The 19,891-nt window shown below is 33.8% G+C and overlaps 1 long non-coding RNA gene across 18 annotated transcripts; it reads left to right on the top strand.

Annotated features, from left to right (window-relative positions):
• Positions 1-10,748: 10,748 nt before the first annotated feature.
• On the top strand, positions 10,749-19,117 carry LOC107816953 (uncharacterized). 18 transcript variants are annotated; one of them, XR_012703071.1, is made up of 6 exons: positions 10,763-11,288; positions 13,001-13,765; positions 13,849-14,270; positions 14,854-15,329; positions 15,822-15,863; positions 17,931-19,117. It is a non-coding gene; the product is annotated as an uncharacterized LOC107816953 (long non-coding RNA). The 18 variants fall into 18 exon arrangements; XR_012703067.1 differs by having other exon boundaries at positions 10,763-13,765; positions 14,837-14,917; positions 15,166-15,329; XR_012703065.1 differs by having other exon boundaries at positions 10,769-13,765; positions 14,854-14,917; positions 15,166-15,329.
• The last annotated feature ends 774 nt before the right edge of the window (positions 19,118-19,891 follow it).

The following is a 19,891-nucleotide window of genomic DNA, read 5'->3' as shown; positions in this document are numbered from 1 at the left end:
CGAGCTAAAAGAAACTTGAGTAAAAATGTTAAAAATGAAATTAAAATAAATTATTTTTCTTCATCAAGATTTTCCCTTTTCCCCCTTGTTCCATGCCTTGACTACTAGACAATGCCCGGTTTAGACTTGGTTAGGATTTATTTCTTGGGATCTTTATAAAGTACCACAAGGTCCAAGTTAATTGAAAATCGCAATGTTTGAGGATATTTATTTACTTTAGTAATAAGAAAAATAAAGTAAACTACGCACTATAACATGTTAGTATATAACATGAAAAATTAAGAAAAAATATATATTGTAACATGTTACGTACTTTAATCGTGGGCCTTCCTCGATCGTTAGTTCGTGGATTAGTAGTTGACAGGGATATAGAAAAAAGCCAAAATAGGATGGTCCTTTGTACTTATATCAATCAATGTATGCATTTAGTATGGGATGGCCATTTGTACCAACCGACCTGTATATGGGCCATAGGCTGTGGCGTTGTTATTTTCATATTTAGCTAGAGTTTGCCAATTAGGGGAGGCATGCGGGACGGGTTGGGCCCTAAACATGCCAAGTGCGCCGTTTTGTGAGCTGCAGTTTCGGTCCCGGGTCGGTCCTTAAATGAACAGGCTTAGCTATTCCAGGCTAAACGATCTTTTTATAGGAATTGATCCGGGATCGGGCCCACAAACTCATGGTCACTAGCTAAATGGGCCAGGCCCGCGAGCTAAGTGAGCCCAACGACTAAAAATTAATTTTTAAAAAATAGATTAAATATAAATTAGAGACAAAAAGATGTTAAAAAAATATATAAGGCAATGCCTTGTAAATTTATTATAGAATTGTGACCTAAACTTTTTAATTTAAGTTTAAAAATAAAAATATTGTAAAGAGATATTCAAAGCAATGCCTTATAATTTTATTATAGCATTAAAAAAATATGGCAATATCTTTCTTAGTCTTCCTCCCCCCATGGAATAAGCACAACAAGGTGCTAATACCAACATTGAGAAGAAAAAGAAACTAATCAAGATGTGCCAAAATACAAGTTACATAATACATACTAATTTTTTATCATACAAGTAACGTGGTATCTCTTACAAACTTCATAAATCCTTCAAAATTCGGAGGAATTTCCGTTGGTGGTAGCGGAAAAGTAGCTTGGTCATTGCTGCTTCCATTGTCGGGCGAAGCAACATCCTCCGCAAGTTCTAAGAAAAATGAAAGAATTAGGGGTTATTTAGAATTGAAAATATGGGGAAAATATAATTATAAAAGGTTTGGGATTAAAACAAAGTTGGGGTAAAATGGCTATTTTCTAAATAGCCAACGACTATTTTTTAAAGCCCAATGGTTGTTCTTTTAAATAGCCAAACGACTACTTTTTTTTTAAAACAAAAATTACCGTTGGGCCCACTGTCCACCAAGGGACCGGTCCAGTCCCGGTCCCTTGATGGGCAAATGGTCTCGGTTCTAACGGTTCAAGGGCAAAAACCGGCTCATGAGACCGACCCAAGTCCACCTCTAGCGGTCTTACCTGTCCCGGCCCACTTAGCCCACTAGGTCCGCGATCCCGGGACCGACCCACTTGCCACCCTTATTGTTAATAGATTTTCAAATTTGTTTTGAAAAATCTGATTTGGATGAATTTTGGGTTGAAGATGAAAATGTATTTGGACATCAGTTTTCAAAACATATTTCACTTTTTTTGTTTGAAAAAATATGAAATATGACTTATACCCACAAGTTCTAAAAACTATCATAAATACCCAACAATACCTTTATCAATAACATTCATTATTATTATCACAAACCATAGTCCTGAACATAAATAAATTTGATAGAAAATTATCATTTTTATAATGAACTACATAATACTCTATCAGATGACCGAGAAGACGAAGCGGCATTATTACAAAATAATAAATTGTGGACTCTTTTATAAAATACAAAAATTTGGGGCAATTTTAAAAAAATGTAATAGTAATATTTTGGGCCAAAATCAGCTTTTGAGATGATTTTGGGATTTAAGTTTTGAATTTTGGGAATTTACCAAAATATGGATAAAATTTATGAACAAACATATATTTGTCAAAAATAATTTGACAATAATTTGGCAAAATCTATGACCAAACGGTCCTTAGGAAGTGGGAGAAAGTAAAATAACCAGCTAGCTATAAATGCACAACCAGTTGTCCAACTAGATCATCGTGCAACTACATTATGTACAGTAGTAAACTCGAATCTTTCTATATGCAGGTTGGTCACTAATAATTTCATGCTTAAAATCTTATAAGGATCGTTTGGTTACCTTCAATAATCCCAGCATATAATATAAGGCTGCATTTATCTCAGGTTTGGTTATACCCTCTCCGTTCCACAATAAGTGACAAATTTACCTTGAAAAGATTCATTAAGGAAATATAAAATTCTAGACAAAAATAGTTAGCGTGACTAAACTACCCTTAATTAAATGTTGCAGCATAGTTAATGTGAGGAGTAAAAGACTTTTTAGGGATACTTACATAAGGGTAATTTTGAAAAAATAAATTGAATTTTTTCTTAATTATATAAATGAATACTTATTTTGGACCAAAATAAAAAGGCAAATTGGTCACTTATTGTGGATCAGAGGGAGTAGGTATTAGCTAATACCATTGTAAACTTTATATCAAAATATACCTTGATATTAACTATCCCATAGTGTATATGGGATAATAATCCAGGCCAGGATTATAATCTTATGATTATTAATTCATGAATAATCCTCTTTGGAACAAAACAACCTAAGTACTTATAATTCCATTGAACTTGCATTGCATTGTTCCATATACGAAAAAACGATTTGTGAGATATGCTCAAGGAAAGCTTTGGACTAATTAAGAATGAAGATGTTCTCCCCTGAGGGTTAATCACTTCAAGACTTATGTACCTTTTGGGGAGAGAGGAGAGGAGAGAAGAAGTGTGAATTTAATTTTGTTTGGATTAATTTTGGGGCAAACAAAAGGGGAAGGAGAGAAAGGGATGGATCTAGATTTGAATCATTTCCATTTAAAAGTAAATCTATTTTATTAAAGTAACAACAATCAGATAAGAGAATTATTAATAAAAGATTTGAGACAACTGTAACTTTAATCTAAATTTGAAAATTTTAAACAAAATTTCATTCTTATTTTTTCATCCACAGAATTTAAAAAAAATTATGTTAAATTAATTGTTAAAACTCTAATTAAGACGGTATATCCTTATCTCATTTTTATCACTCTTCTTATTTTAAAGTGCTTTGAGTAATTTTCGTAATTATTAAATATTAAGTGTATACTATGTAATCTTGAACTTTTTCTAAAATAAAAACATTGAACACCTATTTAATTGGTCAAGTCTGTCTTTATTCATAAATAAAAATTCTTCTAATTTTTTTTAAAAAACTTATCAAATTTCATGAACAAATAATATTTTAAATATTTTTTCTGAAAAAAAAAGAAAAAAAATATATGCCCAAATAATAGATAAAATGTAGTTGTTGTTATAAAATAAAGACTATAAAAGAAATAAACTGAAGACAAGTATAGAGGAAGATTGATATTTTATTGAACTTTCAAAGTCATGTTCATAATAAACTGAAAACTCCTCTATTTATAGAAGAAAGGAAGCATCTGCGAGGCTTTTCAGGAAGCAGCTGCAAGGCTTTTCTTTAGCTGCTTGTAAGTTGTCTGCATAAGTTGCTTGCAACCTGTCTATTTAATAAGAAGCTGTTGCAAATCATTTCATTGAGTTGCTTGCAACCTGCCTGCATGAGCTGCTTGTAAGTTGTCTGCATGAACTACTTGCAACCTACCTGTTTAATAAGAAGCTGTTGCAAATCATTTCATTGAGTTGCTTGCAACCTGCCTGCATCAACTGCTTGTATATAAAATTCAACAGAGTACTAAATGGATAATCTTCTTCAGGAAGATTATCTATAGCGGAGTAATGAATGGACATCCACAATATAATATTTTCATAACACTCCCCCTTGGATGTTCATTAAAAGATAATGTGCTTCGTTAAAACCTTACTAGGAAAAATCCAGTGGAAAAAAAACCTAGTGAAGGAAAAAGAGTACACATATCTAGTAAGACGCATTTCTAGCCGCCTCATTAAAAACCTTACAAGAAAAAACCCATGAGAAAAAATCTTAGTAAGGAAAAAAGAGTACAATGCGTATTTCACTCCCCCTGATGAAAACTTTGTTTCAAATATTTGAGTCTCCGCATTCTAATCTTGTATACCATCTTCTCAAAAGTTGAAGTTGGCAAAGACTTAGTGAACAAATCTGTCGGATTGTCACTTGAATAAATTTGTTGCACATCAATGTCACTATTTTTCTGAAGATCATGTGTGTAGAATAATTTTGGTGAAATGTGTTTCGTTCTATCTCCTTTTATAAATCCTCCCTTTCATTGGGCTATGCATGCAACATTGTCTTCGTATAAAATTGTGGATCTTTTATCACATTCCAAACCATATTTTTCTCAAATGAAATGAATCACTAATCTCAACCATACGCATTCCCTACTTGCTTTATGAATAACTATTATCTCAGCATGATTTGAAGAAGTAGCAATAATAGGCTACTTTGTGGAGCGCCATGATATGATAGTACCTCCACATGTAAACATGTACCCGGTTTGAGATCGAGCTTTATGGGGATCAGATAAATAACTTGCATCTGCATAACCAACAAGATCTGCACTACCTTTATTTGCATAAAACAAACCCATATCAAGAGTTCCCTTTAAATATCGCAATATATGCTTAATCCCATTCCAATGTCTCCGTGTAGGAGAAGAGCTATATCATGCTAGTAAATTAACAGAAAATACTATGCCAGGCCTTGTAGCATTAGCAAGATACATAAGTGTACCAATTGCACTGAGATAGGGTGTTTCAGGACCAAGGAGTTCCTCATCCTCTTCTGGAGGTCGGAACGGGTCCTTATTCACTTCAAGTGATCGAACAATCATTGGTGTACTCAGTGGGTGCACTTTGTCCATATAAAAGCGTTTTAAGACCTTTTATGTATAGGCATATTGATGGATAAAGATCTCGTCTGCTAAATGTTGAATTTGCACACCAAGACAAAGTTTTATCTTTCCAAGTTCTTTCATCTCAAATTCTTTCTTAAGATATTCAATTGCCTTTTGGAGCTCTTCTAGAGTTCCAACAAGATTTATGTCATCAACATAAACAGCAAGTATAACAAATTTTGATGCTATTTTCTTTATAAAAATAAATGGACAAATCACATCATTTATGTAACCTTCTTTCAACAAATATTCACTAAGGCGATTATACCACATACGCCCAGATTGCTTTAAACCATACAAAGATCTTTGTAATCTGATTGAATACATTTCTCGAGATTTTGAATTTGCTTCAAGCATTTTAAATCCTTCAGGGATCTTCATATAGAATTAATCAAATGAGTCATATAGGTTATGACTTACATTTAAATGGCATGACATCTTCAGGTGTCTGGATTACAAGTCCGATCCTCACAATCTTTTACAATATTATGCACTATATTGTATCAAATATATCGTCGACGATCATTTCGTATCAGTTCGCAAGTGACATAACTTGTTGAGATCTCATCACTTTCTTTATTTTCAGGTACCTGAACTTCTTCTGGAGTTTCATGAAATGTTATGTCGTGGGATCTTCAGAGCCTTTTCCCTCCTTATTATAATTATTTTGATCATTTTCTCCTATTCTTTTCAAGGATTGTTACCTTTGGAACCGATTGGTTTATCACGCTTTATGCGTATAGTAAACTCTATCCTTCAGGGACTTTAATTTTAATAGGAGAATTTGCAGCTGAGATATAATATTTAATTTTGGATCAACAAATGCTTCTGGCATTTGACTTGAATTATCTTCTAAGTGAGGATCATATTAATGATAATTCGATTCATATAGCATATTTTTCAGTTGTTTTATTTCATCCCCCAAATATTAGAAAAACTAACTCATATCTCCAATCTTCTTTGGAAAACATATTTTTGTGCATTGTGGTAGAAAAAATAATCATATACCACGCATCAAAAGTTATTAGATAGTAAAAATATTTGGTTTTGATCCTAAACCAATTGTGAGGGGAGGACTTATCATATTTTGTTGGTCTGATGCATACAAGTGCTGTTGTATGCAATTTAGAAAATCTTAGACCGACACATGAGGCTTTGTTCTCATAGGCAATAGTTTATCCATTAATATGAGGTATTTAATGCTAAACTAGCTTAGATATAAACCAGCATCATCAAGATGAACTATCTTGATTTCATAATCTAAAAATTATGCTCTTAATTGAGAAAGACAATTTCAAATGCCAAACTACAGGGTGACGATAAATATACATGTAACCATCTTATATATGCATCTATAAGTGGTTCACATGATATGTAAATGGGCACATATTCACCTTTTATATATTCTAGAATTCGGGGATTTTAGTCCCAACTTTAACTGGTATAATCAAGTTATTATGAGAACAAGCAACACAAGAGAATTCTTGAAGAATCTTCTAGTTTTTCAGTATATGTTTATCTGAATTATCAAATAGCTCATTTAAAAATGGCAAATGAAAACTTCAAGTTTATCATGGCATGTGCTATCTCTAAGTAAACTTCTGATTTACTATGGCATAAACTTTTGCATCAGTAAACTTCTGATTTACTGTGGCTACTTTTGTATCAGTAAATTTCTGATTTACTGTGACTACTTTGCATTAGTAAACTTATGGTATATTATGATACATGATGTAGTACACATTTGAAGAATAAGACAGGTATCTTCTCATATACATATTTACCCCATATGATTGTGAAAACATGAAGATTTTCAATCTTTCAATCATTTGTAGTCTCAGTATGATAGTCATGTGTATTAGTAAACTTCGGTTTATCATAACATATGTTTTGACCACAATAATGACAAATAAGCTATTCGGGCCTTTTATTTATTGTCCACAACTAAATATTATTCTATACTTGTGTCATGTGTCTTTTAGACAAACAGTTAGCTCTTCAGGAGCTTTTGTTGTACTACCAAATATTGCTCAGACACTTCTGGTGTCATGAGAGAAAATCATAATCAAATGAACAATATAAAGCTAATTCTAAATTTATAAATGACGAAAATTAAGAATTTTAACATTTCTACTACTAACTTTGTGATAAATATCTCCTTCAAGGAGAAATATCATTAACATCTGAATATTTTGTATCAATACGGTAACCACATAGTCATTGCATCTTTTAAGGAAAGATACACGAGTTGCTATTTTCTTCGGGGAACTCAATAACTAACCATAATATATTAATGTGGTTGTAGTAGAAAGCATTCTACAAGAATGCTTTTGCCTTAGAATGATTTAATAAAATTATCCAAGATGTTTTACGTACATAAAGGAAGTGTGGCAATGATCTTTATGCTACAAAAATAATATTTATATCCTCTATTATTCTATCTCTCCAGGATGTAAGTTGTGGTATTTTTTTCATTCACTCCAAGAAATGAAAATGTGCTTCAAAAATAACTTTGAATAGCTCATTATTTTGCTTAAGCACATAAAGATACTGCTTCAAAATATTTTCCTACTTCAGGAGGAAATTTCAATTGTGTTACTTCTTTAGGAGCAAATTTAAAATACGAAATATTAAGTATATATTCTCTCAATCATATTAACTCTTCTGGAGGTGAATTGTAATATATTTACAACAAGAGCGCGTTCATATTTACGACTTTATTAATATTATCACATTCACTTCAGGGAATAGATTAATATTTATCAAAAATTCTCATCCTTCAGGAAATCGAACATAATTATCTGAATGCGCATTAATCACATCAAATTGTGATGCTTCAACCTCTTTTAAAATATTTACTACTTCAGGAGCAAATCGAGGCGTGAGAATATTTCTCTAGTTTATCTTTAATTGTAACCATAGAAAGCTCAAATTGTCACTTCTGGTGGTCATATGCATATACCATTTCTGGTGGTTAACAAAATTTAGTTACAATGAGATATACGAAATATAACCACTTCTGGTGGTTGTATATTTCTTGCAAACTCTGTTAGAGTTTAAGTGGATCTAAAAATATTATCCACTTTGTAATCCTTTATTAAGATAATAAGGATGAAAACAAATACCAAAATAGGTAATGTATACGTAACATATAACCAAGCAAGCGATGATAAAGATATTAAAATATAAGCAAAAGATTCAAATTAAATTACGCAAATTTGGCCACTATGTAAGTGATATCTACATCACTACTGCCAAGAAGAAAAACTCACCACCTCAAGGATATAATCTGTCTTATGATACTCGGAATGAACAAGATCTGTCCACGGATATAAGAGTGTCGCCTTACATCAGAGATGAACACTGAAATAGAAATTAAATTCGATGTAAGTGCTCAAAATGGCAGAGTCTCGTGATGATAACATGTTATAAAATAAAGACTATAAAATAAATAATCTGAAGACAAGTATAGAGGGAGATTGATATTTTATTCAACTTTCAAAGTCATGTTCATAATGAACTGAAAAACTCCTCTATTTAAAGAAGAAAGGAAGCAGCTGCGAGATTTTTCAGGAAGCAATTGCAAGACTTTTCTTTAGCTGCTTATAAGCTGTCTGCATGAGCTGCTTGCAACATGTCTGTTTAATAAGAAGCTGCTGCAAATCATTTCATTGAGTTGCTTGCAACCTGCCTGCATCAGCTGCTTGTAAGCTGTCTGCATGAGCTGCTTGCAACCTACCTGTTTAATAAGATGCTACTGCAAATTATTTCATTGAGTTACTTGCAACATGCCTGCATCAACTGCTTGTAGATAAAATTCAACAGAGTACTAAATGGATAATCTTCTTATCTATAGCGAAGTAATGAATGGACATCCACAATATAATATTTTTATAACAGTTGTTAAGTTGTTGTTATTTCTACTATATAGAAGAGCAAGTTTTTCGACATGTCTGCTTAAGTGTCATTTTAATTTTATCTGAGGACATTCTCGACTTTTCGCAATACTTCATGCAACGTGGCTTTAACCCTGTTACTGAGTAGACACGTATCATTGGCCACTTCTTGCTATCTGTTCATTAGGGCTGCTTATCGGGCGGTTATTTACTCTTAACGGTTTGGCTTATCGGTTATCGACTTTTAAATGTATTAATCCGCTAGCCACCCGAGAAGATATCGGGCGGATTGGTATCAGTTTAGCTATTATCGGGCGGTTATCGGTTTAGTTTCAGTTGATTGAAATTTAACATACTTCAGCACAATCAACATTTCTCATACATTCAACATTTCTCATGCATATATATCAACTACATTCAGGTGGATGGTTATCGTCTCATGCATAAGAATGTGGACTGCTTGGGGTATTAGAAGATGGGGACTGCTTGCGCATAAGAATGCATAGTGCTGTTAGCACAGCAGCCATAACAACTTTACCAACAAAATTGCTCTTCTTCTTTGGATCTGCATAATCTAGGCCTACAATTAACAAAGAAAGTTGATGTTTTAGACCCTAAAAACAAGTATTGCTCACAATACTGAAAGAAAATAAAAGACAGCTGACCACATTGTCATACCACCAGCACAAACATATCCAAGGACCAAAATTGAATTGTTTTACACTTGCATCAACTATCAATATAATACTTCAACAACCTAAACCAAACATAACTAGTTCAATTGTAAGTATTTACGTCATAATGAGTTCTACCCTAGTACCATAAAAATTTGACCAGGAAATAAATTGTAAATAACAAGCAAATCAGATATCTGTAGTATATTGTATGAACTTTAGAATATCTTCTCACCAAACTCATAGATAGGATAGTTTAGAATACTTTAGAATCAGATAGCATGAGTGTTAACATGAGTATCTGGTGATACTATAAACCTGCACTTATCATGATAGACAAAGCTATTACATATGCTTCACAAAGCAATAAACCTGCACTTATCATGGTTATATTTGACTCTGTTATTTCAGCTTGACTTATTGCATTTGACTTAGAAGCTCCACTTTCACCCATCACCTTATGACTTTGTATATTTTCAGCCATACTACAAATTAAAGAACTATCTGCAGAAAGATACAAGATCAAATTAAGACAGAACAATAGTTAGTTTGAGAAAATTCAATTAAAGATTCTGCTAATAAGTAATGGAAAAGCTATCCCTATTTATCAACTCATATAGAAAAACTTTATTCTTTAACTGAATATCAACCAAATATTTATCAACTCAAATATTATCCAGGCTTGTGTTATAACATTCTTTAACTGAAAATCAACCCGATTTTCAATTGAAGTGAAGAAACAAATGATTAGAATTGATTATGAATCTTTAACTTGCAAAGCATGCCCCTACATTTTTTAACTTCCTCTTTCCTTCTTCCTTGATCTGCTGGCTATGCTTGTGTGCGACTGTGCGTGGTTGTTGTTTGAGAATTTCTTGCTAGAGGGATAGGCGAGAGGGGCCAGAGGGCTAGCTGTTGGGTTTAGAACTTTAGATGCTAAGGTTTCTAAAGGGGACTATTGTAAATGTTAAATGTTAATCAAGTGGAGAAGGAAAAATTAGGAAATAAATCTAAAGGGAAAGTAGGTGTTCCACTAAAACTAAAAAGATAAAAAATAAATATAGTAGTAATATGGATAAATATATATATTTTTAACGGGTTATTGGATTATCCGTTAAGAAAATTAAATAATCCGCCCCCAAACCGATAAGCCGTTAATAAAAAAATTTTAATACGTTAGACCGTCCGTTAAACCGTTAAACCGATACCAATAAGCCATTAAGCCTCTTTTGCGGTTTGATTTTCGGTTTCCGTTTGATTTTGAACACCCGTACTGTTCATCGCCTTCTTCTGCCTCTCTATCATCTCTATTTCATCTTCCCATGTTGCGATTTTGCTGATTTTGGCATTTCAAGCAATATATAATGAATTACCCATTGGGCTATGTTGGTTGCTCTCGGTGCTTTGAATCCAGACCTGTTAGAGCTGACGAGACTATTTCAGTTTGCGGAACCGATTGGGGTTAGAGCTGACGAGACTGTTAGATCAAGGATGGTATCTTTCATTTATGTGTTATTGCTAGATTTCCCCTTGTTAACAGGTGATTCTACCAGTATCTATTGATATTATGAGTTCTCATATCGCACATGCTTCAGCTTTGGCTAATTTACGAAATCCAAGTTATCATCCGCCGAATTTCTGACCTAGATCTTGGATCCATTAAGGTATTCACATAGTTCAAAAGTTTGTTTTACTGCTCCTTTTTGTTACTTTTATCTTTCTTTAACCAGTAATTGGTAACGCTAATACTAATATGTAGCCTGCTAAATGAGTAATGATTTCAAATTTTATTGAACTGGATTTCAGCTATTTCAATTCTATTTATTTTTGCAATTAAAGAATATACAATATCTGAGGCCAATTGTATTCAACCGCTCGTTTGAGTTGTTTGAGACAAGTGACTGTAATTATCAAGGTTGTGCTTACTATGTTTATATTCTCGCATCAAACACTCTGTTATTGTTGTATTACAACATAATATAATTCCTAGACTCTTGGTGAATAATTTGTGTTTGAAATGTTGGCTGGTTTTATTGTTGATGTTCTCCTCCAAGCAGTGTTTACAGCACTGTGGGTAATCTTGACACTTAGTTCCTTTCACAATATATTGTCCCCTTTTATGGAAACTTTATTTGTTGATCTGACTTGATAAGCAGTAGCTTTTGATAGGTATTATCATGCATTTTGGTGATTATGTGTGACACCCTTCCTGCCTGGGAAGGTTATGTTTTTCCCAATAGCATTTGTCAAACCAAAATTATTAACTTGTTGAAGAGCCTCGGTAAGGGAGCTTAACCCCAATGAAGAATAAAAGGAGAGCAAAGTGTCATCAATGGCGCGCGTAAGGAGATTGAACTCTTTGAGACTAAGCGGTTCATGCTGGCACATCACTCTATGCCATTGGATGTATATATATGTTGGCGCAAGAACGGTCACGCTCTTTAAACGCCATATAAGAAGAAGAAGAAGAAAGAGGCTTAAATCATCGCTTCCAATCACGTTTATTCTAAGTCCACAACAGAGTGATTGTACCAGCAAAAAGTTATTCAGAGCTGCTATTGTGTGTTGACAACATCGTTGTCCGTGATATAAGAGTAGCTTGCTTATATAGCTCTTGAATGTCAGCACGAGCTTGAAACTGCCAAGGCAAACTCCTCCATTGAACACATATATACATGAGTGTTATGCCTGAGATAAAATATTCACAAAATTTGTCTTTGAAGATGGACAGCTGCATTTAAAGACTGCAATTGAAGAAAAATTTAACATGAAATTCTAATTTCCTGAAATGTTCATAAGAAGTACTTTCATCATAGGCTTTAATTAATGACTAATGTTCATCTGAAGAAGAGACTTTTTATCTTAGCAATGACTATTTTGACTACGTCCTACATGAAATTCAATCTCCTAAAATGTTTATAACTACTTTCATCACTGGCTTGTAATTAGTGACATGGATGAAGTTGGTGATTTCATGTAGCTATTACATGTTATAGCAGTTGAAGAAGGCAAGGAGGTTCCATGTTATGGTCAGCAAGCAAGAATGTAAATGTCTCTGTGAAATGCTGTTATGAAGTACTGAGAAAATAAGTAGGTGATTCTGAAATTCACTGGCCTTGGAAAATGCTGTGGAGAACTAAAGCGCCATCTAAGATTGTATGTTTTTGGTAGATTGCCGCGCGTGGCGCATGTCTTAACTTGCAGAGGAGAGAGTATAACTTATGCAATAGATGCTTTTTTGTGAGAATTTGACACTGAAATAATAAGCCACTTGCTTCTGCATTGCAAACACACTTGGATAATATGGACTCTATTTCTAAATATATTTTGGGGTGCATTGGGTGATGCCACAAAATTTTAAGGAGCTACTTGACAGTTTGCAGGTTCAAGGCAAGGATAGAATGTTGAAGAAGACGCGGAAGCAAATTCCCTTATGCATCATATGGACAGTTTGACTTGACAGGAACAAGAGCTGTTTTGAAAGAAAAATGAGTCCTTTTCTGTTGTGAAGTATATATTCAGATTTATCTTGCTGGCTTAGAGGAGAACATGTTGTTAGCATCTGAAAAAGAAACTTTTTATCTTAGCATTGGTTGAGTAAATTCCAGATTAAATTGTTGGGCCCGTGTTGTTCACGGGCCATGCACATCTATTAATGTTATAGAAGAGCTGGGAGTTTCGACGTGTCTGCTTCATGTCATTTAAATAAAACTGAGGGTAATTTAGACTTTTCATTAACCCGTATGAGCTGCTGCTCTTTTCCGATGACATGAATCCTCTTTCAATTTTTCCTCCTAATATTTATCGCTTTCGCTTCTGATTTTTTATTCAAATTTCTCCATTTTGATTCCAGCTTCTCTGTGGCATATGCTGCTTATGTATGTCTATGACCTCCTGTTTTATGGATTTCTTTCTTGCTTGCTATCTGTTCATCGCCTTCTTCCGTCTCTCTTTCGTCTCTATTTCATCTTCCCATGTTCGGATTTTGCTGATTTTGGCATTTCAAGCAATATATAATGCATACCCATTGGGCTATGTTGGCTGCTCTTGGTGCTTTGAATCTAAAACTGTTAGAGCTGACGAGACTATTTCATTTCTTGGAACCTATTGGGCTTAGAGCTGACGAGACTGTTAGATCAAGGTTGGTATCTTTCATTTATGTGTTGTTGCTAGATTTCCCTTTGTTAAACATGATGCTACTTAGCTATTGATAATTATCAACAGGAAAACAAAACAAAATTCTCTATGTCCACCTTCAAATCAGGGGCTAAATGAGGGAAAGAACTCACTCGGTAGAGAAATTTAAGAGAATAGCAACTGAGAGATCAAAATGAACTGTCGATCGGATCGGAAAAGTCAGCTTCACTAGGTGAATGATTATGCCTGTAAGAACAATAAAAATTTATATGTATTCCTCTGAATTTTTAATTGCTTTTTGTAATCACAAAAAAATGAAGATTTGACGTTCCTAAATTTTATGAGGCCAAATATTTCACATAGAAGCTGAACTCGCACTACCAAATGAGAACTAGCAGTTCTGTTTCTTAGCCTGTTCAAGATTGCAAGCAGATCTTTACAAGAACTACTTCACGGAGATAGTTTTACTGCACTAACTGTCATCGATCCACCCAGCTTATAGTACCCAGGTAAAATACTACAAGATTCATCGACACAACTGTTTCCAGTTTAATATGATCTATTTTTCACCCATCACAAATGCAATATTGTTATTTTTCTTAGATAGAGGCTTAGGTCAATACGTTACATGTGTCTTCTTCTCTTAAAACTTTTAGAAGTCGTGAATGGTGCTTTTACTCTCAGGAGTTCAAAAAAGATAACACATCGTATGAACTGCAAAAATATCTCCTTGGATGTTTGGCTTTGTTTGAGAGAAATAGGGGAAGAGAGTGAAAACATGAACACATTACAGAGCAAAGTGAGTAAAAACCAACGGTAAAAAATGGATGTGTCCTTTTTATTTAAAGCGTTTCTATAGATTCTTGATGTTTTTACTTTCCTTCTTTCAATTTCCACATTCCCAGCACTCTTTCTGTTTCCGTCTGAAATTTGTCTTCTTCTAGAAGGGCATAGAGGTCCCAATTTCTTGCTTAGCTCATTATACGAACAACAGTAATGAACACTTACGCAGTTTTTGTGTGTCATTTCTATATCTATCATTTGATATATTGCACGCGAGCCTGAATTTTCATAGGCTCAACTTGATTTCAGACGATCCTGCAGCAAAAATGTTACTTCTCACTCCGTAAGAGATTTATGATATATGTAATGTGAGGTACGTATTGCTCTTAAACTTCAAAAAGCCACAAACAAGTAGCTACTGCAAGATGACCGTCTTTTGATACATAATAACTAATGTCATCCTTCTAGAAGCAAATTTTGCCCCTTGCGAACGTCCAAATAACTGTCTGGCAAGATATTCAATATTCAAATGAAAAAGATGTTTACTAAGAATCAGGATGCAATATAGAAAAGCTATTTGTTTTGTCTTTTATGGACAAAGATAATGTGATCAACCCACAGATGGCATCCATTACCATGGACGTTGCAGCGGGAAGCAAACATAAAATAATACTCATCGGTATAGAGGAAGGAGAGGACCGCCACACAACACAGGCAATACTTCCTACCACAAGCATAAGCATGGGATGGAAATAAAAATTCCTCCCTCGAAAAAGTGCTGAAAGGTATTTACTTCTTCCTACATTCTTCATTTCTATTATGCTGCTTCTTGGCCTTCACTTGGTTTCCGTCTAAAGTTTCTCCATTTGGTTACAATTCGTCTCTGTTTCTCTCAAAATCTGATTGTAAATATTTTTTGAGTAAAGTATGCAATGTTCAGTTGGGGTGTAGAATTTACGGATGATACCAGCTCTTCTATAATATTAAAATATGCATGTTTGTGATATACTGTTGTTTCTGGTGTGTGTTGATTGTTTGGAGAGTAAATGGGTTCTTCGATGATGAACTTGGCAGTAGAATTGTGATTCTATTTTCTTCGAGATTACTGATATTGGATTCTTTCTGCTTATCAAGTTTTTCATATTTCTTTGTATATTCCACACATGAGTGAATATTTTCCAAAAGTAGCAATGGAACGTAGAAGAATTTTGGTGCACTCAAGGCGTTTGACCATATGACTGAAACGAGTTATTTTTTTTCCTTTTCTGTTTCCATAGGTATTCTGCAACATACACATCCATCATCCACTGAGTCAAAAGGTACATTATTTACTTCTACAAAATTAGTAAATTATATAGTGTGTTATTTGTTATGTGCCAGTGTTAAAGAAATAATTCTTTGAAAAATATTCCATTTGCTTCAAGTATATCTCTATTGCAGTGTTACTACTATTTGTTTAACTTTTTATCAACAACAAAAATTAGATGTAACTTATCACCACTTCAAAAATGTACTAAATTATAAATAGTTTGACAAAAGTTACAAGCTTTTAGATCACAAATCTACATACAAAGATACTACGGATTGACTACAACAACAACAACAACAACCCAGTATAATCTCACTAGTGGGGTATGAGGAGGGTAGTGTGTACGCAGACCTTACCCCTACCCTGGGATAGAGAGGCTGTTTCCGATAAACCTTCACTCCCTCCCTCCCTGGGGGTAGAGAGGCTGTTTCCGATAGACCTTCACTCCCTCCCTCCAAGAACTCCCCACCTTACTCTTGGGGTGACTCGAACTCACAACCTCTTGGTTGGAAGTGGATGGTGCTCACCACTAGAGCAACTCACTCTTGTCATACTACGGATTGACTACCTAAATCTTTAAAGAAGAAACAATGACAACTCTCTAGATACATGCTTTTAGGACCTTCAAGTATCTTTTATCTCATGTTAATGTTTATTAACTAGGACAGGTTCTCTTGTGTATATTATCAACAAAAAAAAAGGTTCTCTTTGTGGTATACTTGGTTTTCTCATCATCTCTGTAGATAATGTTAGTGGTTGATGCTTTTGAATGAATTAGTCAACTGTAGAAAGTGAAAAACAAATTAAAGAGAGTGAATCAGAATAAGAGAAGAAGAGAGCAATGGTGCTTGGAACAGGAGTACCAGCTTCCTAAAAGAGATATTGCTTTCTTCTTTTAGTAGCGTCAAATGCTGGGGAAGGCTTATAATAGGCTCTGATGGTATATGGGATGCTTTATCATTGGATTTGGCAACATAGTCTTGCAGAGCTTTACCGACAAAACTTGCTGCAAAGATAGTTGTGAAGGTGTGGAGTAGGTTAACAAGTTTAAAAGTCCCAATCAATTTAGTGATTACTCAAATCAGTTCACTATCATGGTGCTGAAATTTCTTTTTATGTCACATTGTTTGGATTTTCTTAGTCTTATGATAACCTACTTTATCAAGCCTTAGGCCTGACTTTGACGGTGATTCACTAGAAGCTTTAGTTTCTACTACGTAAAAGGGCTTTAGCAGCATCTCCTGACTTTTAGTACTAAAATGTGAAGGAAATATTATATTTATGAGAGCAAGGAAAAAAAAATCATAGACAGGTGAAAGTTTTTTGCTAAAAGAGCTAGACCTGAAGCTAGAGTAATTAACTTGGCATCAAATTTGTGCGGAGCTCTATATATTTTGAATCACAGGTGATTATGTGATTTCACATGTAACATATTGTGTTACAGATGAAAATGACGAACATTGAATATGAAGTCACCTGTAGAGTTTTTGACCAATATTGTCCCTTATCTTTGAGGGTAGGTCTATTTTGGTCCCTCAAATATAACCCCGGGCATATTTAGTCCCTTAAGTATGCTAAAGTGAAGCACCTTTAGTCTATTCACTAACACAAAATGTTCAAAAACTAACGGTGTTACCCAACTCTGATTCATGAAGCAAAATGTTTCCTCTCCTTTTATTGGATTACACAAATTATCACTTTAATTCTTTATTTTTAGATAATGTCTTCTAAAATTTTGACCTTGAAAATATCCGCTTATGTGCCAGTTTTCAATGAGAAAATGACACTATATAGCCGCTATAAAAATAATAGCCAAAAAAATGTATACAATTTGTATATTTACTGATGGAAATTGATTTAATGTTGAAGTCGCTGGTATTCTGGAGACTTCTGAGCATTGACTTCAAAAGTTGTGCTACAGGTTTTTGTGGTACCTTAAGTTGTTCTAAGGAGTTCGTCATTCAGTGTTTTCCTTTCCTACTTGAATTTTATTGACAAACAATTCAATTCAGCTCTGTTTTTCCTTAATTCATCCTTAATTCAAGCCAACTCAATTGCCTATATCTTGAAAATACAGGTGTTAATTGCCTAGATTTAATGGCTATGTCTGACTCAGTGTTGTAAATAGCGCTCGCTACGTCACTAATAGCGAGTAGCGACGCGAAGCGAGGCTCAGACTTTTTTTTGGTCTGTTGCGATGCGTTTTTAAAAAGCGCCGGCGAGGCGACAGAGGCGTTGTTTTTTGAAAAAAAGAAGGCTTAAATAAAAATTAGGGTTTTCTCGACTCCCAGGTACCTCTTTCTTCTTCTTTTCTTCTTTTCTTCTTCTTTTCTCTTTCTGTTTTTTTCCGGCAGTAAGCCTCTGTTTTTCCGGCGTCTTTTCCGGCAGTAAGCCTCTCTTCTTTCTTCTTTCTTTTCTTTTTCTTTTTCAGGTATTAAGTCTTCTTTGTTCTTCTTCTTCTTCTTTCCGGCAACAACTGATTTCCAGCCGAAATATTCTTTCTTTCTTTTCTTTCACCTCTGTTTTCGCTTCTGCTCTTCTTTCTTCTTCTATTTCTCTCTTTTGATTTTTTTTTTTCAGTTTAGTAAACAATTACTTGCATATTAACTTCTCTCTATAATTACAATTACAATTAACTGTTATTTTCTCTCTTTAATTACAATTAATTTCTCTCTATAAACAGTATATTAAAATATTTGATTTCTATCTATTGAGTTTTTGAATTTATATATTTATTAATATGACTGTTGTTATTGAATTTTTAGTTATTTATATATGCAAATTCAATATTTTATTTTTTTGTATTAATTGGCGTTTCACATAAAAAAGGCGAGCGCTACGCTTTTCGCCTCAGTGAAGCGGTCCGTCATCGCTTTTTGTCGCCTCACGCTATTCAAAACATTGGTCTGACTTCTTTATCAGCATATAGCAGGAACACCTAAATTAGTTGGGATGCAGAAGGACTATAGGGTTCTCTTCATGGTTGATGATTGAAGGATAAGTATAAAGGTCTGCAGAAAGTTATTAAGGATGTGCCTGAAGACAAGGTTGACAAGGTCGTTGTTTCTGATTGTGTCACTGTTCTTAGTGTTATTTTATTATTGTTGCATGTGGAGACTTGTGAAGGCTAAAGCTCTAAATAGTTCTAGTAAGAAGATAATATAAATCAACCCACACAATGCCATGGACTGTGAATGTTTATCCTTAATATTGTAGACAATAATGATAAGTCAGTTATGAAGGTTTTTTCCTGTTGCTGCTTGAGACTGCTTTTCTCACCTTAGCTTTCAGCTCTAATTGTCCCAACGCCTATGTTAATAGAATTATATGATTCTGAAATTTGGTTGAATTTTTATGAGGATCTAGAGATGCTGTTATAGTTCCTTTAATTTTTGTTCTTGCGTGAGCACATTTGGAAGTGACTCAAACGTGTGAGTTTTGAAAAAATAATGTATCTTTGTTAAAACAACAATAAGGATTTTTGGAAGTGGTGAAAAGTAAATATTAGCAAAACAAATATGCAGAATCAATTGATATATCTATTATTTGGTAAGTATAAACTCTCGCTTTATATCTGAGAGTTTTAGCAGGGACTGCCAAGGATGTGTTTCAACTTTCAACCTTAATGCTTGTTTTGTTGTTACTGAATCAAGTAGGTTCTGTTTCCTTTTGCTTCGTATTATTGCTATGCTTAAATCAACAGAGATTTAAGTTGATCTTTGTTCGCATGAATTGAAGTGTTTAAGTTGCATTGTTGTTAACATAAATCGTGCTAGAGTCTCCAAAAATATTGCTATACTTAAGGGTTTAATAAGTAATGTTCATTGATATTGTCAAATAGAATTTAGACTACAACAATAGATAAAATATTCCTATCGAGTCTAATATGATAATCCAAAAACTAAAATGAAAGTTGTTATAATCAATTAAATAATTTAATAATGTAAACATTATTTACCATGTGTATGTAATTTACATCATATTAATATATTGACAATATTAAAGGAGCATACGTGTAATTAGATATTTTTGGATTGG

The sequence above is a fragment of the Nicotiana tabacum genome, chromosome 19, assembly GCF_000715075.1.
Source record: "Nicotiana tabacum cultivar K326 chromosome 19, ASM71507v2, whole genome shotgun sequence".
NCBI lineage: Eukaryota > Viridiplantae > Streptophyta > Magnoliopsida > Solanales > Solanaceae > Nicotiana > Nicotiana tabacum.
The sequence above is the reverse complement of the archived record's forward strand: the minus strand, read 5'-3'. Positions and strand labels throughout refer to the sequence as shown.